Source organism: Protopterus annectens, chromosome 5.part0 (genome assembly GCF_019279795.1).
Source record: "Protopterus annectens isolate FY-2018-M chromosome 5.part0, PAN1.0, whole genome shotgun sequence".
Classification (NCBI taxonomy): Eukaryota; Metazoa; Chordata; order Ceratodontiformes; family Protopteridae; genus Protopterus; species Protopterus annectens.
In genome coordinates this window covers 757,479,405-757,506,933 of record NC_056735.1, presented here as the reverse complement: position 1 = coordinate 757,506,933, position 27,529 = coordinate 757,479,405, and positions in this window count along the sequence as shown.

The window sequence follows — 27,529 nt, the reverse complement described above, 5'->3', positions numbered from 1 at the left end:
TACACCCAACATTTTGAGCAGAAGTCAAATAATCCCAAGTAGAAACCAGCTATTGTACCAGACTGTGTCAATGAAAGCCCTCTGAAATGCAAGATTTGCTAGTAACATATAGGTGGCTATATGCCAGTTCTCCTAGGTAGTTTGTAATAAAAAATAATCAGAGTTCTAATAAGATACTCAGATACACAGCATACTCAAGAATGCCATTTTGCCCCAAGGATTTCAGTGCATCTCAGTCCTAACTCACAAGCCAAAGACGTGCCACTGTCAGTAAATGGGAGATACATCTGACACTATATCTGGTACCAGAAATGTTGTCCTGACTTGTGAAATAAAATTGATTAATTTGTTTCTGATCTAATGAGGACTTAATGCACATATATTTTGGACAGTAACTTTCATTCAAACTGCAAATAATGGTCAAATAACCCCTAGTTAGAAACTGGGTATAGAGCCAGACTGTGACCATGAAAGCTCTTGTATATAACAGGCCACATGTCAGTTCTTCTAGGGCAGTTTTACAATAAAAAAACAAGGAATTCTAATACGATACTTGGGTGCAAAATGTCCAGACATACTGTTCGAGTAGAATGTGCCCTTCTGAACTTGTCATATAAACATAATGACAATTTCTTGGCTTGACTGTGTGTATGTCTGATGTGTTGTTGAGAAGAAAAAGAAAAAAAAGAATGTCCACAGTAATACATTTTAAATTGCCGCTGTTAAGCAGATATATTACTCCTCATTTTCCTTGACAGTGATCATGTAACAACCCTGTGATTTCAGATGCAGCATGTCTCTTTACCCTAACCTCTGAAGATATTTACCTTATCTGTATATCTCTGAATTCTGATTGACAGGAAAGTAAAATATAAGATGAGCACAATTATTCATTTCAACCCACTGATCTTGGGTATGTATACACACATATTCTCCCGCAAACTAGTAATATCAATGAATGTTCTTCATGAATTATGCAATTACCCTACACTTTCATATACAGCCTGACCCCCTCAACAAGATAATCTTTTTTTGTAGACAATCTGAGGTGTGATTGTGAAGAAAGTAAAAAGCATAGTGATCTTAATAATGAATTTCAACTTGTTGTCCACAGAGACATAAACTGTCATTAGTCTAGCTAGATCACATAACTTGTCATCTGATTTCACATATACCCTGCTTTCTCACCTTCACTTCAAAAAACATCCATCTTGTATTTACCTTTCTGATGTTAGGTTGCAATGAAAGTGAAAGAAAGGTGATCACAGTAATATATGTAAGTTGTAGCTCTCAGTCACTTTACACTGTCTTCAACCCCCTACTAAGCCACAACAAAGATCACTTTATTACATGATGGCTAAAATAATAAAATATTGGCCATAGTAATGTATTTTAACTTGTAGTTATAGGTCACCCCACCCCCACATCACTTGCCATAAAAAAAAAGATAAATGCAAGAATAGTGTGCTGTGGGCAGTGTCTTTTATTACTACTGCCCACAGATCTATGTGTTTTATGCCAAAAACTGAATGACCACATGATCATAGTAATGTGTTCTGTTTAGCTTTAGATTATATGTTTTGACTCCCATCCACAGCAAGCTGCAACAATGATCACTTTATTATGATGAGTCTAATTGTCCTTTACTGTTTTCCACAGACTACTCTCAAAACAGAGAACCATGTGTTGTGATCACCTGTGATGTTATCATCAAAAGTGATGAAAACACTACCACAGTAAGGTATTCCCAGTTGCTGCTGCAGAGCAACCCACCAGTCCCTGTGTCTTTTCTGGTAAAATTCCTAAGTATAAAAAATGTATTTAATTGTAGATAGTGTGTATGTTACAAATGCCAACATATATATCTGGTTTACTGCCCCCACAGACACAGACACACACACACACACACACACACACACACACACACACACACACACACACACACACACACACACACACACACACCTCTGTTCTGCAAGAGAAAAACATCCCAGATGATCCAACTGTAGCTGCTCCCAGTAATTAAAATTTACTTGTGTTTGAGTTTCAATACAACTTTAAACTATTCTCTCCTCTTTCACTAAGTCACCAACCTCCTTCACAGTACAGAGCCTGTGGTCACTACATCTGACCCTGATACTGAAGAAGCTCTGCCATAAGGGCCAACTCCCACACATTTTCACTGAGAATTTTGTCTTTGTATAACATAGCCTGTGGTCACTGCAACTGACTCTAATACTGCAGGAACTCTGCTATAAGGGCCAACTCCCAAACGTTTTCACTGAGAATTTTGTCTTTGCGTAATAGCCTGTGGTCGCTACATCTGACCCTGATACTGTAGCAGCTCAGCCATAAGGACTAACTTCCAAATGTTTTCACTGTGAATTTTGTCTTTGTATTACATAAGCAAATTTAACTTGAAAACCCTTTCTTTGTATTACCTTCAACTAGTCAAATATCTGTCTGTGCTGGAAATTAGCTATAACACCCCTAACCTCCAAAAGAGCAGTCCTTGCACTCTATGGACCACTTACTAACTTGGTCACTGTCCTTTCTCTTTACCAATAGATTACACTATATATGCCATTTACTTAGTTTTCCTGGATGACAGTTTTCTGCATTCAGGAAATGAAAGAAAACCTGTTCTACTTTGTACCTTTCTGTTAATTGTTTTGTATTGACTATAAACTGATTACACTCATGTTATAATTTGACCTGAGGGTGAACAATTCTCTTCCACATACAACCCTAACCCTTCAAAGGTCAACTCCCAACACCAGTAATCTAACGTTTGCTGCCATAAAATGTTAGAAGTATAAGAAATAAAATTTCTGCACTACATGCCTGGATTATCCAACATAAACATGATATTCTCACTGTAACAGGATCTTTGCTTAAACCCAGCATAAACAACTCCAAAATTATACTTTTTAGCTATAATATCATTCATAATGACTGTATGAAGAGGAAAGGTACTGGTATTGCTTTAATATTTCCCAACAACTACCACATTTCTCCTTACAACAAACCAATACCAAAATTAATTTCAGTAGACCTTCTTATTACTTTTCTGAAATAAAAAAAATACAAACAAATATGTATTATTGTTCTTTATATCCTTCCTGGTGACAATACAGCTATACTGGAAGATATCCTACATTGGATAGTCATAACAATTCCACAAAAAGAAATATTACTAGGTGATGTGAATATCAATTGGTTGGACAAAAACTCTAACTCCCCTACATCTAGTGTGAACTTATTTGGTTTCACACAACTAATTAATAGAACCACAAATTATAGCAAGACTTCAAATTCACTATTAGACTAAATCCTAGTATCAGACACTAACGAATACATCACCTCTGGTACAATGTCTGACTGTCTCAGTGATCATCTCTCAAGCTATACAACCCAACATCTCATACATTCACTTAAACACCATGTTTACAATAAAAGCACACAACCTTTCCAAGTTTAACCCAGAAATGTTCATTATTACCCTATCATCTAGCAAATGGAACTTCCTAAAAATCCTCCCTTTAGGTGATGTTGTAAATTAATTTAATATAACTTTCCTCAATATCATGAATAGCCTTGCACCTCCTAGAAGGAAGAGACTAAAAACAAACAATGCAATGTGGCTATCCAAAAGAGTAGAATGATAATGCAGGATTGAGAAAAAGCATGGAAAGAATACATGGAATACAACTTTAAACTATTCTCTCCTCTTTCACTAAGTCACCAACCTCCTTCACAGTACAGAGCCTGTGGTCACTACATCTGACCCTGATACTGAAGAAGCTCTGCCATAAGGGCCAACTCCCACACATTTTCACTGAGAATTTTGTCTTTGTATAACATAGCCTGTGGTCACTGCAACTGACTCTAATACTGCAGGAACTCTGCTATAAGGGCCAACTCCCAAACGTTTTCACTGAGAATTTTGTCTTTGTGTAATAGCCTGTGGTCGCTACATCTGACCCTGATACTGTAGCAGCTCAGCCATAAGGACTAACTTCCAAATGTTTTCACTGTGAATTTTGTCTTTGTATTACATAAGCAAATTTAACTTGAAAACCCTTTCTTTGTATTACCTTCAGCTAGTCAAATATCTGTCTGTGCTGGAAATTAGCTATAACACCCCTAACCTCCAAAAGAGCAGTCCTTGCACTCTATGGACCACTTACTAAGTTGGTCACTGTCCTTTCTCTTTACCAATAGATTACACTATATATGCCATTTACTTAGTTTTCCTGGATGACAGTTTTCTGCATTCAGGAAATGAAAGAAAACCTGTTCTACTTTGTACCTTTCTGTTAATTGTTTTGTATTGACTATAAACTGATTACACTCATGTTATAATTTGACCTGAGGGTGAACAATTCTCTTCCACATACAACCCTAACCCTTCAAAGGTCAACTCCCAACACCAGTAATCTAACGTTTGCTGCCATAAAATGTTAGAAGTATAAGAAATAAAATGTCTGCACTACATGCCTGAATTATCCAACATAAACATGATATTCTCACTGTAACATGATCTTTGCTTAAACCCAGCATAAACAACTCCAAAATTATACTTTTTAGCTATAATATCATTCATAATGACTGTATGAAGAAGAAAGGTACTGGTATTGCTTTAATATTTCCCAACAACTACCACATTTCTCCTTACAACAAACCAATACCAAAATTAATTTCAGCAGACCTTCTTATTACTTTTCTGAAATAAAAAAATACAAACAAATATGTATTATTGTTCTTTATATCCTTCCTGGTGACAATACAGCTATACTGGAAGATATCCTACATTGGATAGTCATAACAATTCCACAAAAAGAAATATTACTAGGTGATGTGAATATCAATTGGTTGGACAAAAACTCTAACTCCCCTACATCTAGTGTGAACTTATTTGGTTTCACACAACTAATTAATAGAACCACAAATTATAGCAAGACTTCAAATTCACTATTAGACTAAATCCTAGTATCAGACACTAACGAATACATCACCTCTGGTACAATGTCTGACTGTCTCAGTGATCATCTCTCAAGCTATACAACCCGACATCTCATACATTCACTTAAACACCATGTTTACAATAAAAGCACACAACCTTTCCAAGTTTAACCCAGAAATGTTCATTATTACCCTATCATCTAGCAAATGGAACTTCCTAAAAATCCTCCCTTTAGGTGATGTTGTAAATTAATTTAATATAACTTTCCTCAATATCATGAATAGCCTTGCACCTCCTAGAAGGAAGAGACTAAAAACAAACAATGCAATGTGGCTATCCAAAAAGAGTAGAATGATAATGCAGGATTGAGAAAAAGCATGGAAAGAATACATGGAATACAACTTTAAACTATTCTCTCCTCTTTCACTAAGTCACCAACCTCCTTCACAGTACAGAGCCTGTGGTCACTACATCTGACCCTGATACTGAAGAAGCTCTGCCATAAGGGCCAACTCCCACACATTTTCACTGAGAATTTTGTCTTTGTATAACATAGCCTGTGGTCACTGCAACTGACTCTAATACTGCAGGAACTCTGCTATAAGGGCCAACTCCCAAACGTTTTCACTGAGAATTTTGTCTTTGTGTAATAGCCTGTGGTCGCTACATCTGACCCTGATACTGTAGCAGCTCAGCCATAAGGACTAACTTCCAAATGTTTTCACTGTGAATTTTGTCTTTGTATTACATAAGCAAATTTAACTTGAAAACCCTTTCTTTGTATTACCTTCAACTAGTCAAATATCTGTCTGTGCTGGAAATTAGCTATAACACCCCTAACCTCCAAAAGAGCAGTCCTTGCACTCTATGGACCACTTACTAAGTTGGTCACTGTCCTTTCTCTTTACCAATAGATTACACTATATATGCCATTTACTTAGTTTTCCTGGATGACAGTTTTCTGCATTCAGGAAGTGAAAGAAAACCTGTTCTACTTTGTACCTTTCTGTTAATTGTTTTGTATTGACTATAAACTGATTACACTCATGTTATAATTTGACCTGAGGGTGAACAATTCTCTTCCACACACAACCCTAACCCTTCAAAGGTCAACTCCCAACACCAGTAATCTAACGTTTGCTGCCATAAAATGTTAGAAGTATAAGAAATAAAATTTCTGCACTACATGCCTGGATTATCCAACATAAACATGATATTCTCACTGTAACAGGATCTTTGCTTAAACCCAGCATAAACAACTCCAAAATTATACTTTTTAGCTATAATATCATTCATAATGACTGTATGAAGAGGAAAGGTACTGGTATTGCTTTAATATTTCCCAACAACTACCACATTTCTCCTTACAACAAACCAATACCAAAATTAATTTCAGCAGACCTTCTTATTACTTTTCTGAAATAAAAAAAATACAAACAAATATGTATTATTGTTCTTTATATCCTTCCTGGTGACAATACAGCTATACTGGAAGATATCCTACATTGGATAGTCATAACAATTCCACAAAAAGAAATATTACTAGGTGATGTGAATATCAATTGGTTGGACAAAAACTCTAACTCCTCTACATCTAGTGTGAACTTATTTGGTTTCACACAACTAATTAATAGAACCACAAATTATAGCAAGACTTCAAATTCACTATTAGACTAAATCCTAGTATTAGACACTAACGAATACATCACCTCTGGTACAATGTCTGATTGTCTCAGTGATCATCTCTCAAGCTATACAACCCGACATCTCATACATTCACTTAAACACCATGTTTACAATAAAAGCACACAACCTTTCCAAGTTTAACCCAGAAATGTTCATTATTACCCTATCATCTAGCAAATGGAACTTCCTAAAAATCCTCCCTTTAGGTGATATTGTAAATTAATTTAATATAACTTTCCTCAATATCATGAATAGCCTTGCACCTCCTAGAAGGAAGAGACTAAAAACAAACAATGCAATGTGGCTATCCAAAAAGAGTAGAATGATAATGCAGGATTGAGAAAAAGCATGGAAAGAATGACAAAAATATAAAACACCTCAATATCTTTAAAACTTTAGAATGCTTCACAATTGTGCTAAAAACAAATTAATGAAGACAAAAAACTATACTATAATAACTTTCAGAATAATAGTATACATATCCCTAAAAATCTCTGGACAGCCATTAAAGAAATCTTGCATCCTCTCCATAAATTCAACCCTAATCCTTCTCCCAGTAACTCAGCCCTTCAAACCGCAATACAATTCAACTTCTATTTCATAGATAGTATACCATCTCAAATAAGGCTTTCCCAACATCTAATCCTAATCCTGCCTAGCAGCCACATATCACCACATCCACTTTCACCTCAAGCATGTGCACACATCCTATATAAAACTAGTCTTAAACAAACTTAAACCATGCTCTACTTCAGCTGATGACCTTCCAAGCAAGTAACTTAAAACAGCAGCTGATAGCAATGCCTACACTGTCTCCATCCTTATAAGTAGGTCAGTCCAGGATTCCATTTCCTCTCTTTGGAAAAAGTCATACATTATCCCTCTGAACAAAGCCCCATGGGATATATGCAAATAACCCCTTAAGGACATCAAGTGTTTCAGCTACATGGCTTTTGAATGTCCATGACTTTTTATTTTTTAATTTTTAAGTCTTTATATTAAATTCAGGCCAATAAATCCAAACCCCACTAGCTATAGACATGGCTTCTGAATGTACATGATATCAGACCCTGTGTTTCTGAAGTATAGTCAAACTGTTGCCTTATACTGTGCTAATGAAGTCAATAAAAAGTTTGAAACATGCATATCCTCAGATAGTGGGGTTTGGCTTTATTGGTCTGAATGTAACCGTAAAGAAGGATTAAGGTATCACACAGTGAAAACTTTAGTTTGGCTAGGTTTTTCTTGCAGTTTTTACTGAATGGTTTGTCTGTGTGACCTTTTTACCCTTTGATTTGGACGTTGGTTGGGGTATTTTGCAGGCACCTTAATTTTTATGGGAGTCAGCTGAGTGTAAGACCCTGGGTTTCTGAAGTATAGACAAACTATTCACTTATGCTGTGCTGTTGAGGTTAATAAAAAGGCCGAAATATGCATGTCAGCAGTTAGTGGGATTTGGCTTTATTGGTCAGAATGTAACCATAAAGACTTAAAAATTAAAAAAATAAAAAGTCATGGACATTCAGAAGTCATATAGCTGAAACACTTGATGCCCTTAAGGGGTCATTCGCATATATCCCATGGGCCTCCATTACAGAAGGTTTATGGTGTGATACAGTGAAAACTCTAGCTTGGCTGAGTTTTTATTTCAGTTTTTACTGAATGGTTTGTCTGTGTGGCCTTTTTACTCTTTGTTTTTATACACATACACAAGTATATATCTATATATATATATATATATATATATATATATATATATATATATATATATATACATGTGTTATTTATATTTTTTATGTATAGTATCATTCAGTATTGAAATCTTAGATTTGAATCATGTCAGAAACCTCAAGTAGCCAAATTCCTTCTCTTGCAAATGGATTTCAGTCTTGCCATCTCATGTGCCGTGTGTCTGTTGATATTTTAAGGTTAATAAAAAAAGAATATCTTTTGCTATTTAATTGCATCCTTATCTAACAAAAAAAAATTATCATGACCCTGACTAACTGATTGAGAGACATCTTGAAAGTCAGAATAGCAGTTGTTTATATATCACTTCCTAACTGTTGTTGTCTTCTTTCTTTGGGAAATTGCTCCCCTCTTCAAGCCATGCAATGGTATTTGAGAGATTGCAGCCCAAACTGTTGTACTAATTCTCGTGGCAAAATTATGTCATGCCTAACATAGTCTAATGACCACATCACTTACCCATTGAATGACCAGACAAAATGACAAACAAAATAATGTGCTAACTATATTTCTTTTTCACAAGTAGCAACCCACTCTTGTAATCCCAACTCCACCCCAGGGAAAACATCTCTACTAACTTGCATTCTAAGATATGGTCACACTACGCTATCACGGTATAATGCATTTACATGCTTTGAGTGACTATTGCTCAGTGTTAAGTACATTTTAGCAAAAAGAACAAACCACTCTAGTACAGTATGAGCTTGCAGAGCCTTGACTCAATACAACTGCCACTTCTTTTGGAACTTGCTTATATCATCTGTGAATTGATACATGCCAAGGTTAGCCGTGGAACTATCTTTCAATTTTTATTTATTTATTTTATTTTACATTTGTTAACCGGGAAAGTCTGACTGGATACATATCCATTTTCAGCAGAGGCCCGGGGAGAAAAGCTCCAACATCACATTACATATATGAGAGAACATATAAGCAGCCTATGCACATATGATCTCCATGAAAGAAATACCTCTGAGCATATTTACAGTAATTATTAACAAGTTCTTGTTGTATATACTACATACAATCACATACATTTTTCATTTTTGTTTTCCCAAGATGGGCATTTGTTTAATACAGTATGTGTCATTGAATTAGAAGGTATATATCATTGGCTTAACAAGTATACTAGGGGATACAGGTGATCTCTGATGGAATCCTTGCAAACAGTGCAGTGGGGTGGGTTAGCCAGGGGTATAGCATGAACAAAGCCAGCTGTTTTCATAATGAGTTTTCAGGAGTTTTTTTAAATGGGTAAGAAAGGTGGTAGAGGTAATTTGGCTTGGGAGTGGATTCCAGGTTCTGGCAATAGTGCATGCAAAAAGACATTTCCCAGCATCGTTTCTATGTTTGATGACATTTATAAGGTTTTGGTTAGTCGATCTTAAGGCTCTAGTGGTGACATAGAGCTGAATTAGTTGCAGAAGTGCTGGGGTTTGTCAGGAAGGTAGTAGAGCTTGTGTGCTAATGAGAGTTGATTGAGTAGGAGTAGGTGAGGCAACTCCAGCCAGTTGAGTTACTTGAGAGATAGACAGTGGTGGGACTTATAGGAGGCATCAGTTGCAAACTTGTCTATCTTGTTGTAACAAGATTCCATTTTTAGTTTTGTGTGGTGGAGATTAGTCATGATGGAGGAGGCATAAAGGAGGATGGATAAGAGGTGGGTTCTTGCTATAGTGGCTTTGGTATGTTTAGTGATGAAGTGTTTGTTCCTATAAAGGAAACCAAGCTTTTTGTTTACTTTCTTGATTGTTTGTGCTATGTGTATGTCGAATTTTAGGTTATTGTCTATTTCAATGCCAAGCAGTTTTGTGTGTGTGGTTGGGGTGATCAGAGTATTGTCAGTGGATTTTATGGTAAATTCATTGTTTAGAGGAGGTGATCTACCAGGGCTAAATAGCATTAGTTTGTTTTTTTGGATTAAGAATAAGTTTGATGTTAGTGAACCGTGCTTCAGCTAAAGTAAAGTTATTTTCAGTGAGGGTTTGTAGTTCCTTTAGAGTAGGGGTGGCACATATAATAGTGGTGTCATCTGCGTATTGCACTATTGAGGCAGAGAGGGAGGATGAAGCTATTTGTTTTTTAAATAGGGAGAACAGCAAACGACCAAGGATGGAACCCTGTGGACTCCTATGGCCACTGGTAATAGGGGGGACAATTGGTCTTGCCATAGAACTGCTTGTTGATGGCCTGATAAGTAGCAATTGAACCATGATATAGTGGAGGAGCTCATGTTAAGGGTAGCTAGAGTTTCGAGGAGTATACGGTGATTAACCATATCAAACACTTTAGATAGGTCTAGGAATATGGAAGATATGAATAATCCTTTGTTCCTATGGTAATTGACTATGTTGGTAAATGAGAGTAATGCTGTGATGGTGCTATGGCAAGGTCTAAAGCCATGCTAAGATTTGGATAGTAGATTGTTATTTAGGAGGTGATTCATTAGTTGAGAATGAACTACTCTCTCTAATATTTTTGACAGTGGAGATCGAATTGCGATTGGGCAATAGTTTGTGAGTTCAAGAGAAGTACCTCCCTTGTGGAGTGGAATAATATGTGATATTTTCCATGTGTCAGGAACTTTACATTCTGATATAGACCTTTTTATGAGTATAGATAAGGGATAGGCTATAGCCTTTACAGTTAACTGAAGGAAGTCTGCTGGAAGATTGTCAGCGGCTGGTTTGGTTGGTTTAAGTTTTTTGAGGAGTCTGGTTATTAACTTAGTGGGAACTGGATGTAGAGAAAAGCTGGGGGGCATGTTTAGAGAACTGGGGCAGGTAGGGGTAGTTGTTGGAATGGGCCACTGACACTCTTTTGGGTGTTGGCAAGGGCTTGGACTGTATTAGTAAAGTAGTTGTTAAATTGAATGGGGGTGTCCTCCGGTTTGTTTGGTAATTCAGGGGTAGGGGTAGTGGGTTTCCTTGGGTGCAGTAAACTCTTTAATGTGGCCCAGAATTTTTGGGGGTGATGAGCATATTTTTCTTGTGTGTATTTGTAGTAATTGGTTTTGTGAAGTTTAATTTGCCTTTTGGTTTTGTTGCGAAGTTCCAGATAGTTGATTTCAAAGTAGTGGTTTTGGTTTTCTGGTATTGTAGCCAAGCTCTGTCCCTTTCTTTCATTATAATCTTTATATCTTTAGATAGCCATGGGGCATAGTTAGTTCTGACTCTGATGTTTCGATAGGGTGCATGATGGTTTAAGATGTTTAGGAAGGTTGAGTTGAAGTATTGCATGGCTTCATCTAGGGGTAGCTGTTTTAGAGGGGTCCATTTGCAGCATTTTAGTTTGTTTATTAGATTGTTGGCTTTGAGGGACTTTTTGTTGCGTACTACTCTGAGGATGGGTTGGTCAATGTGGTGGGATCTGTTCCTTATTAGATAGGTTGCTTGATGGTCACTCAGACAGCCTGACTGATGTATGAGAGTGGGATCAGATAGCAGAATCCAGTCTAGGATGGAGTCGCATTTGGTTTGTTTGTCAATTCTAGTGGGGGTAGATATAATTTGGGTGTATCCATGAAGGTTAATGTAGGTAGAGGGATTGTGGCTGGTACAGCCAGACCAGTCAATATTAAAGTCCCTAACAGTCCCTAACAGTATGGTCTTTTGTGGAAGAGAGGTTGTGACCCAGTTTAGCTGGTTTGCAATGTTTTCTATACATTATTTCTTCACAAAATAAATTGTTTTCCTTAAAGAGGTAAATAATTGAGAGGGAATTTTGCACACTCAGTCTTCTTCATTTTACTAGAGGGATAAAGCTTGGGTCAGATCATGTCTATTAACCTCTTACAGCAAGATATCTGGACAGACCATAAATAAAAGTGGGACAAAGGCTAAAAAAGGGACCTTTTTTTAAATATTTATTTTACAAACTTACAAAGTTGATAGAATTAACAGGTTTTGCATTAGCATGAATTTTCTGAATGATATGAAGTCTAAAACTCAAATGTCTGTCATTATTTTCTAACTTCAATCTTTAATGATTTGCCACTAATTTGCGAGAAAACCATAGTTTTATGAAAAATGGACTAAAAGTGTGAGCCAAAAATCTGGACAGTCTGTGAAAATCTGTACAGCTGAGAGGTGTGGGTCAGATTCAAATTTACTAAATTCATTAAGGGAGGTGACAGGATTTTATTCACTTATCTGTGATGCATTTTCAATCCTGTATTTATAACTGGTAATTTCTTTATCTCTGGTATACTGGTATAGTGATTCTGCTACCAAAAAAAAGATCCTCAACACCACTTAATAATTACAAGTAACTATTTATTGTTCTTACAGTAGTCAAATTAGTGTAATGAAATGGTTATCTCCTATGTTATGTTTTAATAATATTGACTTTTTGTGATGGCTTTCAATGGCTTTACTTTGCACACAGCACCATTAATGCTCTGTCATTGCTAAGTTTCCACATATAGTGCAATGGGTGATGATTTAATATTAAGTGTATTTTCTACAGATTCATCCAGAACATTTTCATCTGATACTACCTGTCAAACTTGCCAAATAATGTTTTGATGACTTAGCATTAACTGGGCTAATAACTGCATCTCAATAAAAAAAAAAAAAACATTTTTAGAATCCACAGAGATTCCACTCTGCCCTCACAAACCTATTTGGCAATGGATGTTCTCCAAAGCTCTATCATGGTGTTACTTGCACTTTATTTACACTTAAAAATCATTAAGAAGTCTATGCTCTGTTAACTAAGCAGAAAGATTAATGTAATTACATATAACTAATATATATATATATATATATATATATATATATATATATATATATATATATATATATGGGTCTACTGCGGTTGATTGAAAACTCACTTGACTGAAAATTAAATTACTAGGACCGCTTCACTGAAAGCTCACTTCACTGAAAACTCATTTCTTTGAAACTCATTTCGTTGAAAGCCATAAATGGTCTTTTCCCCACTGTAGTGCGACCCTGGAGTTAGTATATAAAGTAAGGGGAGGTGTGTGGGGCACAGCCCCCCACATTGAGGGGTGTGGGGGCCGTAGCACCCCCACATATTATAAACATTTTAAACTATGCACAGTGATACTTACAAGTGCAATAAATAACTGTTTCCAAAAAAGAATATATAACCAAGATATGTGGGGGGGGGGGCTTCACCCCCACACCCCCCAGTGTGGGGGGCTGTGCTCCCCACACCCCCTTACTTTATATACTAACTCCAGGGTCGCACTACAATGGTGAAAAGGCCATTTATGGCTTTCAATGAAATGAGTTTCAGTCAAGTGAGTTTTCAGTCAAGTGTGCTTTCAGTGAAGTGGTCCTAGTAATTTCATTTTCAATCAAGTGAGTTTTCAATCAACTGTAGTAGACCCACATATATATATATATATATATATATATATATATATATATATATATAGTATGTGTCAACTGAATTTTGTTGACGCTATATTTCTTCAACGACTGTTTAGCCGACAAAAACTGGTTGACTAAACAGGTGGTTGACAGATTGACAGGTATACAAGATTATATAATTCTTAGGGTAGGGAAATATGCCCTGACATTCTGCGAACTTGGAGTTAGTATATATAAATGTAAAGGTGTGTTGGGGCTTGCCCCCTGCAGAAAATGTTTTATTCTCATTTTTAATGCAAGTTTTCAATGCGCATGCATACTAGCATTTGCAAAGTCAACATATCTAATATATATTCATATCTTAACATACTATAACATCAAAACCTTGAATGTATATAATGTAAATACTGTACATAGTTTTTGTAACTCTACTCTCTCTCCCTATATGGAAATTTTCTCTATTCTTTTTACCTACATACAAAGTTCATGCTAAGCGATGCTGCTAACTAGCTGCAATAATCATCTCGGACACGTGTGTACTCCACTTTTGCTACTATACAACTGCCTCTCTCTACTTACACCAGATTCCTTTTCTACTAAACAACCACCTCCCTCTCTACTACTCAACGTCCCCTCTCTTCTCTCACCAGAACCTTGAGTATACTTAGTACACATTGCACTTTCCTCCTTTATTTCTTCCACATTCTACTAAACCTAGACTTCTATCTTTCAAATATTCACTCTTTCCAACTATTAACAGATGGATTACAATTTCATAGTTTTTAATATTTTGTCAGCTTATTCCGCTGCCTCAGTTCAACTTTATGCTGTGCAAATGACTCTCTAATCAACTACATATATGTCATGAAGAGTATTCATTTTTTTTCAATTGTAATTTGCTATTTCTCAGTATATAATTCTACGTTTGTTTTAAATTATCATATGTTTGATTTACTTGTATGTATTATGGAGTTTTTCTCCCCAAGCCTCCACTGAAAATGGGCTCTTTGAGCCCAGTGGACCTCCCCGGTTATCAAACTAGAAATAAATAAATATATATATATATATATATATATATATATATATATATATATATATATATATATATCGGTCTACTTTGGAACCACAAAGTTTCAAAACTTCAAACTTCATATTTCATAAGATCAAAGTTTTGAAACTTCAAATGGTTTAAATGGAGATCGCTGTATAGAGCGCAGCAGGATATTTACCATTCTCTTCACTGTAGTGCAGTCTCTGAGTTAGTGTATTTATTTAGCAGGGGGTGTGGGGGGGTGCATAAAAGTAAAAATAATTGTTTTTATTTTTTATTTTTTTAATGAAGTTTTGAACTTTCAAAACTTTGATGTTGTGGTCTCGACCATATGAAGTTTGAAGTTTTGAAAGTTTGAGCTTCCAAAGTAGATCCATATATATATATATATATATATATATATATATATATATATACACACACACACACACACACACACACACACACACACACACACACACACACACACACACACACACACACACATATGTGGGTCTACTTCAGAATATTGAAATACCAGACTATCGAATCCCATTTAATTGAGACAAAAACAGCAAAACTTCACTTAATCGAATGCTTATATCATCGAAAATTATGCCTGGAAAGGAACAACTTGGCCACCATGGACAAAGTACACATAATGAAGTAAATCAAACCCACCAAAGTGGGGGGCTTTGCCTTGCCCACACCCTTTGATGTGGGGGGATGGCCTCCATGGCCCCTGTAACTAAATATACCACTATAGTGGGGAAAAGGCCAAATATCTCCATGGAGGCCAAGTAGTTCCTTTCCCAGGCATCATTTTTGCTGATGTAACCTTCGATTAAGTGAAGTTTCACTGTTTTTGTCTCAATATTTTTTTATTTAACATTTGTTTACCAGGAAAATCCGACTTGGAATGAGCTGATTTTCACCAGAGGCCCAGGGAGAAACGCTCCAGCTGCATGTCTTTATAATGTGGTAGGAAACCAGAGCACCCAGGTGAAACCCACATGAACATAGGGAGGACATGTAGACTCCACACAGAAGGCACCGCAGCCGAGAATCAAACCACAGAACCTCTTGCTGTGAGGTGACAATGCAAACTCTGCACCACTTTCAATATTTTGAAGACCTATATACATATACATATACTGAAAAGGCAAATGTTTACAGAAGTCAAATGAAATAATTGAAAAAAATGCTTTATACTACAAGAAAATTAATTTCCTAGCCTCAGCCTCTAGTGTGTAAGAAATCCGATCAAAGCCAAAAATAATGAGAGGATGAAGGACCAAAATTGGGACAGATTTTATATATTTCTCTTTTAAACTTAAAGAGTTGCTAGAATAGAAGGCTTTAAGTTAGTATCAATTTCTGAAGGATTTGATGTCTAAAACTCACATGTATGTCATCATTTAGTGACCACAGTCCTCAATGATTTGCAAGAAAACCCCAAATTTTATGATGGACACATTAAAAATGTGAGGCAAAAATCTGGATATTCTCAAAAATTGAACAGTTGAGAGGTATGTTCCTAACACATTAAAACAAATTTGCTAAAAACAAGGTGCACCAGTTGTTAATGTACACTTCTGTATTTTTCATTAATATCCTTACTTTTGGCAGCCATGATTTAAATGCTGTCATTTATGCTGATGAATCTGCTTTGTTGTATTCTGGTCACTCAACAAAATCAGTAACTGAAACCCTCACTTATGATCATTAGGGAGATAAAAATGATGTTCTGAAAAAATAAATAAATAAACTATACATCATATTAGTCAAAACCAAATTAATGCTATTTAGCACCACGGCAGAAGTAAAAAAAAAACAAAGGCTGACTTATCTATCTCTGCTATGAAACAACCATGATCTTTCAACTTTTACAGACAGATACAAACAAAGTTTTCTGTTTACCTTGGTACAGGCTGCAGAATCAATCCTTTTTACTACAAATTCTCTTACCAACTATTTGATATTTACCATATTTTTTGGCTTTCCCAGACTTCTTAAATTTTATAGGTTTGATATTTTAATATTCTTTTTTTTTCTTTTGCTGTGGGCACCTACATTTTTTTCTTCTATATTTGAGCAGCCACTTCATTGTGTGATTTGTAATGTGTGTAATGTGGAGATATCCATCACATAAGTCGCTATCCCTCAGAAGCAGTCCTACTCCTTCAAAGCTGTAGATAAACCCTGACAGCATCCCTGACTAGCATGGAGAATTACATATGAGGACACTTCTGTCTAAAGTACACACAAATACACAATTCCACCCTAAAATGAGTATGCTGATAGTAATTACTCCTCTACTATTTTCGTACTGGCTCCTTGGTATTTGAACCTTGTTGTTCTGGATCATAGGGCTCAGTCCCTCTACTTTATTGCCAGCCTAAAAATTACTGGTGCGAGTGAATAACATTTGCTATTTTATTTTTAATTTAATAAAAACAGAACACCACTTGATTATACTGTCTTGTGCTGGGTGGCTATAAGTCTTAGAATGTACTACCCCAACGTATTTACATTCTTGGTTTCACATAACTTCATCTGTATCAGTACCCTTTACATGTATTTATACATTTCATTCATCCACTTAAAAGGTCACCCAGTTTTCATTCTTGTTCATATTTTGTTTAAGTCTTCCTTTTCCTTCACTAAGCTGTGGAGGGAAGACATTCAAGATTCAGAGTTCTAGGATCTGGAATTATCTACATTCCAGCTTAAAGTCATTATCATATCTAAATGCTTTTCATCCTAATAGTTGCTTTTTTGCCCCCTTCCCAACCAATCTTGATGATTTAGCCCCCTCATTCTCTCACCCTGTTGACTTATATATTTCCCTTCGGAGCAGTTGCCCATCAACCTATTTGTTCTCCTCAGTGGTAAACATTGAGTATAAGGAGAGGGCCTTCCTATGTGGCAGTTTCAGGGTATTTTTCTTGTACTTTTTCCTGTAACATGGCCAACCTTAGGTAAACTTGTGCCCTAGGCGAAGGGCTCCATGACACCCTCCTATTACACAGTGCCCCCACACCCATGCACATTACTTGTTGCCCTTATACTCCCCGCTGGTCCTACCCACACCATTCAGATTGCTTTTTTTCTTCTTCTTTTTCCTCAGTTTGGCTTACTCTTCAGTTTTCTTCCTGTATTTATTAATTAATTCAATATTTTATAACTAGGCAAAACAACACTCTGACAACTATGGCAATAATAACTCCATCAAGCCAGGTGTCTGGGGGAGACCCCCAGAAACCAAGGGGATTGTAGATGTCCTGAGGTACATTTTAAAGAATTTTAAAACACTGTTTTCATTCAATAATACTACAAATTGAAACTGTGATCAAAGAAAGAAATTTGGGACTTCCAAGAAAACTGCATACTGATCAACAGCTTAACTTCAGGTCTCCCATTGTGAAAGCAAAAACTGAGAAACAACAGCCAGTTATATTTTTAGCTTTAGTAAAATTCAGTTACTGGCTAATAAGTACACTGCCTGAATGCAAGCAAAGAAGACATTTAGAGAATGTAAAAGAAAATCAGCCAGAAAAGGTGAAGAGAAAACACTGTCTGGGAAGAATTCCATAACTGTTCAGCAAAAATCAGTTCAAGCTCCAGCTTTGGTACAAGAAATGTTGTGATGACCGTGCCCTGGCCCAGCAATCAAGGAGCCTCAATCCTCACCACTAACACCAGGGAGGTCGTCTCATAGAAGAGAGGAAAGGATAACTAATACACACAGTAAAGTACAATTTCCCTTAAGTGCACACAGAGATCACAGTCAGTCTGGGGCTGGTTGTTCCTTTGCTCACCAGGTCCCCAATAAGTCTCTCCACTGGCACAGCTATAGGGTTCAGGTCTCAGCCTAGCTGGGCAAGCTAGAACCTCCAGTACCCTCTCTGTCCAACCAGTGCTTCGTGTCCCTGCAAAGCTGTTGACACAACACACACACGCACACTTTGAGATAAGTATTTATACAACTTCACAAACACTCCTGGGAAAGGCTGACACAGTTTTTCCAGATGTGCCCCTTTACCCAGACTATACGGTAGTAATTACTGCCACCACCCAGCTAATAATATCAGCTACTAAAAGGCCCTTAAAAGGGTGTTCAATTATTACTGTGCAGTATTATTATCCAATGGTAATATGACTAACAGTCAAAGCTTAGTTTAGAGTGGCTTATTACAATAACCTCTATAAATATGCAATGTACTCTAGAGCTTATCTCTACACAAACTAGCCACAGGTAGAAGGTTTTAAAAATATTTAATAAGAAATAATTAAAACACAAGACAAAACTACTACACCACAGAGATATCTAAGAGTTCAGAGATCACTCAAAAACTTAAAATAATACAGTAGGACAGGTCTGATTTCAAAGAAAAATACCTAATTAATCTTTACTAGCTTTAACTATTCCTACAAGAAATCACAGTGCTAGAAACGTACATGTGAGCTTAGGCAGAGTGCTGAGTTAGATATCCAAGATCAAAATGCCCTACGTCTTTTGTGAGAAATAGTATTTAAACATTACTAACAAACATGTCTCTAAGGCCCTCCCAAATTACATCATTTTTGACACTTAGGTTTTCCCAGTATTCATATTGCATCATCTTAACACCTGGTCTGAGTTCTCAGGCTACAAACTTCATTATTTAGCAATCTAACACCTGCTCAGAAAATTACAACAATACAAGGCATTTCACATATACACGCTAGCAGAAACCACAGCAATAAAGCACCTTCCACATGTAAATTCTGGTCATAAACTTTAGCCTTAAAACAATGGGTATGAAACCTTCATCCAGACACACTGGAGCTGAATTCTAACATAAAAGGGCCACACCATGCTTCACTGGGCCAGTAGAGTGCAATGTTGTCACATATTTTGCAGTTCCACATTTCACAATATTATTTTACACTCAAGAAAACATGCCTGTATTTTACATTTATTTACAAATGCCAGAATTATATATCAAATTCTATTTGACTAGGCTGGCAGCCTTCACCCATCCCTCCCCAATCATCACAGATGTATTCCAATAATTTGGAGCAATAAATTGTCAAATGTGTGTGATTAAAATAAATGAAACACTGAAGAAGTATATCAAATCAAACAACAAAAGGCTGGAAAATGGATGAAGCTTTAAACAACTATTCAGATGAACTGATAAAACTGTGAAAGTCAGAGGTTGAAATGAATAAAAGGCTGGCTGACTATGAGACTGCTCAGGAAGAGTTGTTCAAAAATGGTAGAGTTAGAGGACAGAGCATGCAGAAAAAATTGAGATCTGCTGTACCAGAGAAAATGGAAAGAACAGACTGTATTCAGTTTATGACAGCACAAATAAGCAACTAGACTGGTATTCCACAGCAAGATTTGTTAATTAAAAGGGCACATCTTGTGTATGCTCCAAACCTGGCCATGAGAAAGCAGCCAAGACCTGTATTAGCGAATATGCAATCATTCCAGCAGAGTTGATCCTGACAAAACTGTGACAGAAGGGCAAAGTATTAAAAAATGGAGACAGTAAAGTGTTTGTGGAAATGGTTGTTCACTGCACACCAGGCATAAGAGAAGCACATTTATTCCAGCAATCAGGGAATGTCAAGAGGCAGGTGTGAGATTCTAGCTGCTTTATCTAGATATCTTCCTGGAGGATCAAAGTCATTTTTGATGCAGAACAGCCTAAGGGGGAAATACAAAGGTTTGTCCAACAAGAGGTAAGCCATCAAACAGAATGGAACTCTGCTTCTCATTCTTCTGATGGTAAGACTTATACAGAGACTTTGCCAGTGAGACCTTTTCCAATGTTCTAAAGGAAAATGCGTGAGAGGCAGAAAAAGCACATGCATTGACTAGAAGAATCAGGACTACCTTGGACTTGTACTAGACTTTGGGGTTAGGAGATGAACAGGAAGAAAATCAGCAACACTGAAATTAGTGAATATATGTGAGACTACAAAGAATCATTCACATTTGTGAAATATGGCTTTACAAGAAAAAGTGACTGAAAAAGATTGGCTTTTGTTGACTTTGTAAAACTTGTTGAGGGACTGGCAGTCATATACCCCACGTCATATCATTAATATTTGGGAGGACATTAAAAGGGAAAAAAAGAGAGAGAGAAGGAGAAAAAGTAACTGTAAGTAAAAATGTTCTTATCAGTATCTGGATAAAACATTTTATGATATAAATTGCATGTCATATAGTAAAGTATTTTTGGTGATTATTGCTTGTAATAAAGATGCTAAAGTAAACAACTGCCTTTTTTATACTCTCTTTTTCACTTTTAAGAAATTTAGACATTGCAATGTAAAAAGAGGTGAAAGGTTAGACAAAAGCATGTTTAAGTCAATATATTTTAATTGTGAGCTATTGGGGTGGGGAAGGGGGAGTACAAATGTCATGATTATAATATATGTATAACTTAATTGTGTTCTTTTACTTTTGCATAGGTGATTGTCTGGATTAACGCCCTTAGCTTATCTAAATGACAAGTTTTTTTTTGTGAATGCAAGTGAGTTTTAAAAAATTAGAAACCAGAATGTAGAAACCAGAATGTAATAAGTAGTTTTCTTTAAGCAAATAAATATTCAGTGCCAGTTGAGAAATCTGTTGCTGAGTGTAGCTCTGCATTTTGATCTTAAACTTCCATGGAAACAAGCTGACTAAAGGCAATAAATTGAGAGGTCTGTTTATTGTTTACTGAGAGAAACATACAATTAAAACATACAAGGGAAAGCACTTCAGTAAAAAATAAAGTTTGAAGTTATTGGAAGTGAATAACAGCAGCTTTTCTGGTACTTAAATACTTTAATGCATTTACTAGAACAGCATATAATTTATTTCTATTTAAAGATAGCCAGTGTAATTTTTCTTAAGGCTAAAAGTTAATATTTTCTGAAAACATATACATTTTTTTTCACATTTGGCAGATGAATGAAGATAAGACAAGAACAGACAGCAATTAGTATAAGTGGAAGCACAGGCTGTAACATGGATAACTTTAATTTTAGCTTAGGTTTGCCTGTGTGTGCAGCTGTCAATGTGAGACAATTGTCCCTACCATGAGTGCTAAATTATATTATTTGAAGATGTACATATTTTGTGCATTTGTTTTAATTTAATAGGTTATAGGGATGTCTTGGGGGTGTGCTTGTTTTTTTTTTTGCATGAGGGTTTTTATTAAAAGAAAACATCTTATAAAATGTGACATAGGTTCAAATAGAGATGACAAAAGACAAATGTATAAAAGATCAGCTTGCCAAACATTAACTCAAAAGCTGTAATAGACATTTTAAAAATATGGCACTAGAATACATGGGAATAATAACTTCTTAGCATAACGGCTACACTAAACATATTATTTTGGAATGCGAATGGCTTTACAGGTATAGACAAAAAGAAAAAAAGACATGTAATTATATTAAGAAATGCAGAGTTCAAATAGCAATGTTACAGAAGACACGCTTGGAAAGAAATGAACGTGAATTTGATAAAGAAAGTATTTCAGGAGGGATTTTCAGTTAAGTATCAAAGGAAAAGAGGAGTACTTATATTAATTGCTGGAGGAGCTCCAATAGTGATAGAAGAGGAAACAAGATAGTAATGACAGATTTGTGATAGTAATGGGCTACTGGCAAGAGAGGAGGATTATGCTAGCATATATTTATATTCCACCTAAAACTGCTATTATGGAGCTTAAGAAATATTTGTTAGAAATAATCAGCTTTCAGCAGGGAATATTACTTATAGGTGGGGACTGGAGCTGGATTTGCAGCAGTAAGGATATAGTTTGGGGACCTAGAATGGAAAATATAATAAAAGAGGGTAGAGCTCTGAAGCAATTTATGTAAAAAGTTGGTATGGAAGATGTGAATTCAGTAGCAGAAACTCTGAGAGAATTTACATATTATTCCTCAAGGTACAATAACCGAGCTAGACCAGACAGAAATTATATTTCTCAGGAACACATACATTGAACTGAAAGCTCTGATACACATCCAATAACTGTTTCAGATCATGTACCAATAACAGCTATGATAAAAATGCATGGTAATGAAGTACCCATGAGACACTGCCACTTCCCCACCTAGCTGTTAAAATGAGAGGAATTTAAGGAATGGGTAGTGGAAATCATACAAGAGTTATTAGGGAAGACAGAAGTTTCTTTACAAGTTACATCTAGTGAGTGAAATAAAAGGAAAATGGAGTTTAAAAATGGAGTAACTGAAAAGTATATATGGTTAAGAAGTAACAAAAATTGTTTTGAGTGGCTGACAAAGGTTAAAGCATTGCAGAATAAAGGAGATTTTACAGAACAAGAAGAGGAGCAAATGCATAGTGCTAAAGTGAAAGTGAAGGAGTATCTGGATAATATGCATGAGTTTACAAAGATTGCTGTTGAGCAGCTGTTTTTGGTAACTTCAGAGCACAAAAAATTTTTAGCACAAGTGAGGCAACAGAAAATGGAAAGGGTTGTTGCTAAACTAAGGGAACTTATCATAAGACAAATGATCAAAGATCATGTAGACGTATTAGATATATTTTGGAAATTGTGTGAAAATTTGTATAAAGCAGAGGAATTTGGAAATCATTAAAAGCACAAATGGAAATATTTATGAAAGATTTAACTATGTCAAGGTTAGAGGTAGATGAGTCTCAACAATAAACAGTTTAGATAGTACTACATGAGATTTAACCAGTGATGTATAATCAATCTGCAGGAAAGTCTCCAGGAATACATGGTATTTCTGTGGACGTTTGGAAGCTATGAGGGAAGAAAGTGATAAAGATCTGGATGGTTTTTCTTAACAGTATTTTAAAAGGAAGGAAGCACCCACATCCTAGGAAAACTCTGTGGTAGCTGTGTAACCTAAAGATGGCAAGACCCTTCAGACCCAGCTTAACATAGACACATATCAATTTAAATCATGATTATAAAGTGTTTATGTCTATAACAGCTATAAGAATGGCAAAGGTATTACCAAAATTGATAGATATGGATTAATGTGGCTGTGTGGAGGGGAGGCAAACATTTGACAGCATTAATAAAATAATAATGATCCAGAAAGATTCAGAATGTAAGTAAACATCCACGTTGTTGGTGGGTCTTCTTGTGGAGAAAGCATTTTACAGAGTAAGCTGGGATTTTATGAGTAGGGCAATGGAAAAATTTGCATTCACTTATATAATAATATGGTAAATTAGGAGGATATATGAGGGATAGGAGGCAAAAATTAAAGTGGGAGGGTTCCTCTCTTATAAGTTGCATCTGAGTAGAAGATCCAGGCAAGGGTGTCTTCTTTTCCCTTTCTTATTTACATTATATTTAGAGCCATTGGCAAAGAAAATAAAAGACTTAGAAATTCAAGGATATAATTGGTATGGCAATCAAGAAAAGTCGGCTGTCTTTGCAGACAATATTATTTTATACTTGATAAAAGCAGAAAAGCATCTCATTGTTGTGGAACTTTCTAAAGCAGTTCCAAGTCTTTTCAGGATATAAAATGAATAAAGACAAAACAAGAGCTATAGCTGTAAATTATGTACCCACACATGAATTGGTTCAGCAATACCCATGTTAATGGGGACATGATAAAATGAAGTATTTAGGAGTACAGGCTAAAAAGGATTCTGTTATGTCAGCTACGGATATGTGGGAAGAGACTAAACTAAAGATAATACAAACCTGAGGAAGCTCTTGTTTATGGATGTGGACAACAAGATACAGTGAACATGTTTTAGTTCCTTTCGTTTTATATACAGATCATGCATATTTTTATTAACCTGAGAGGAAGTTGTGGACAGTAATTAATAAAGACTTGAAAGATTTTTTTCTTGGAGGGGAAGGGGGCAAGGGTCAAGTGGGATTAGTTGATTCAATAGAACAAGATGGTTTAGGATTACTTGATTTGAATGGATATTTTAGAGCTACACAATTAAGGCTCATATGTATTACACAAGCAGAAAGCTACAATTCAGTGTGCAAAGTGATGATGATGAAGCAGAGGGGAAATTCAAGAAATAAGGAGAGAGTGGGATTTTGGATGCATATCCTTAAGAAGAATAACAACAGCCATGCATAATATTATATTTTTAAAGTAGCAGAAAGTATTCTATGAGCTAAGCCAACATGAGAATGGAGTAAGAAAATTTTGCTGATAGGCATGACTGCTAGGGTTACCACCTGTCCCACTTTGTGAGGGACAGTCCCTCTTTGGGCAGTTGTGTCCTGCGAAAAAACTGAAAAAATGGTGGATGTCCTGAGATTTTTGTACAAAAATATTTCCTACGTTTTCTTTCATAGTTTCATAAAACAGTTATTTTTTCTCTGAAGCACCTAAATGTTATTTGAAATAGCATAAGCAACTCAAATGCTACACGAATAAGCTTTTATTTTGGCAGAAAGGTGAAGTTCTATCATTTGTACTGGTCATGGGTATGTTTTGTCCTGCAAATCTGACATTTCTACAGAAAATGTCCCACTTTGAGTATTTGAAAAGGTGGTAACCCTAATGACTGCAATTATGAATACAAACAATAAGCAAGAGGGGTCTGAAATTTATTGGAGAAAACTGGCAAAGAAACCAGGGTATTTGGAGCAAATAACTAGAGTGAGAAAGGTATTAGAGTGGGAAGAGACCAAGAAGACATTTGGACTGCTGGTGAAAGACTGCCTTCTTTATCAGGGATTGATATCAGAATATAGGCAAAGTGAAAGGGGGTAGGGAATCTTAAGTGAAAGAACTGCTCTGGTAGAGTTTTATGTTGAATATAGAATAGAAGCTGCTGTTAAAAAAACTGATAATTAGTGGGTCATATAAAATATTGCACAATGAGTATAGGAATCAGTCAGAGGAGATTAGAAAAGATTGAAAAGAGAGACTGGATAAGCAATTCACAAGGAGACAATGGCATAACATATGTATGGCTCCCAAATATGCAACAAAGTCTAGAAAATTCAAGATTTCTGCTTGGAAGTGTTTGCATAGGTATTTGTATACCCCAAGTAGACTTCAAAGAAATTTTCCTCATATAGATGGCAAATGACGGAGGTGTGATGGGTGAGAGAGGTAAATTGGAACATATGTTTTGGGAGTGTAATAAGTTGCAGACTTCAAAAATTCCCTACAGAGTACTCTGTCAGAAATATTGGGTGAGCAAATGTGTGTAACTATGGAAATGATTTTTTGAGCTGGGATACAGGATCTGGCTTGCCTAGACATACTAAGACCTTGTTAACTTTCAAACCCTAATTAACACCCCCCATGTGGGGGGATGTGCCTCCCACATCCCTCCTAATTAAATATACCATTTCCGAGATTGCTCTACATTGGGGAGAAGGGCAAATTCCTGATAATGGCCAAGCAAATTTTTCCCCTATGAAAAAATTTGTGGAAGTGGCTGTTTACAGTTTTAAGCTTTTGCTGTTTAGCTGTTGATGTTTAGGTGTTCGACAAGCTAAGCCTTCGCTGTTCTAATATAAACCCAGAGCAAATTACATAGAAAAAAATGAAAATTGTGGGAACAATGCATGCAGAGTAATGTTTTGCAGGAGGAGTGAGGTTCAAGGAAAGGTAGGAATAGATCGGTTTATGTAATGTTTGATTGAAGATAATTGTATAAATGTGAACATGTTAACATGTCACAAGACATCTGCAGCAGCTGGAAAGGCCACAGAAGTACCACACAAAGAGGATTACTGGCCTCAAACAAATGCCCTACACTGACTGTCTCAAAAAACTCCAGCTTTACTCCGTAGCATATTGCCTACTCTGAGGTGACCTCTGCCTAACATATAAAGCTATGTCAAATCCAGAGCTGTTGGACATACTACACCTAAAGAAATCCCAATCCCTCCAAGCTACATGCTCTAGGGTCCTAAATCTTGTCACCAGAATAAACAGGACACGCTGGAGGGATAGATTCCTGTCCCAGAGACTTCCCATACTCTGGAACAGGCTACCCATCTATGTCAAGCAAAGTTCTTCATTAGCACTCTTCAAGAAAAATCTTGATGAGTGGATGGAAAATAGGAAATACACCCCAGGGATCACTTCTGTGTCTCTGCTCAACAGTGGCACAGGAAAATAACTTTCTTGGGTGGCATGAGCCAGGAAACCTTGCTGGCTAGGCTTACGTAGGCCCTTGGGCTGATAGCCTAGTACCTACCTATGAACGTATGAACATATAAACATGATTTGTTTTCTTTTATATAAATGTATGTTTGCTTGTGTCTTAAGTGATAATTCAATAAAGCTGTTAAAAGAGAGAGAGAAAGAAAGAAAGAAATTTAATTTTACTCTTCAACTTTGTTTTTCCTGCATCTTTCAACACACCATAACTGGCCAAGACTATACTGCAATAACTTTGGTGTAAAAAATTGCATTAAGCTGTTGATCTGTGAGCTGCTAGGTACCTAGAAAATACAAGAGTTATAGGTGCTTTTTGGCACATTTTTTTGTTTTTTTAAACAACCTTTTTATCCAGTGATGGCCTGAATGAAAAGCCACAACTAAGGAAAGAAATTTAGACTTAGTCTTCAACTTTGCTTTTTCCTGCATTCTTTCAACATGCTCTAACTGACCAAGACTGCACTGTAATAATTAAATTAAGCTGGTAGTCTAAGAACTGCTAGGCACCCAGAAGCCACTAAATTATATATTGTTGTGCATTGTATTGCTTTTTTTACCAACTTTTTTTATCCAATGATGACTTGAACAAAAATCATGTATAAC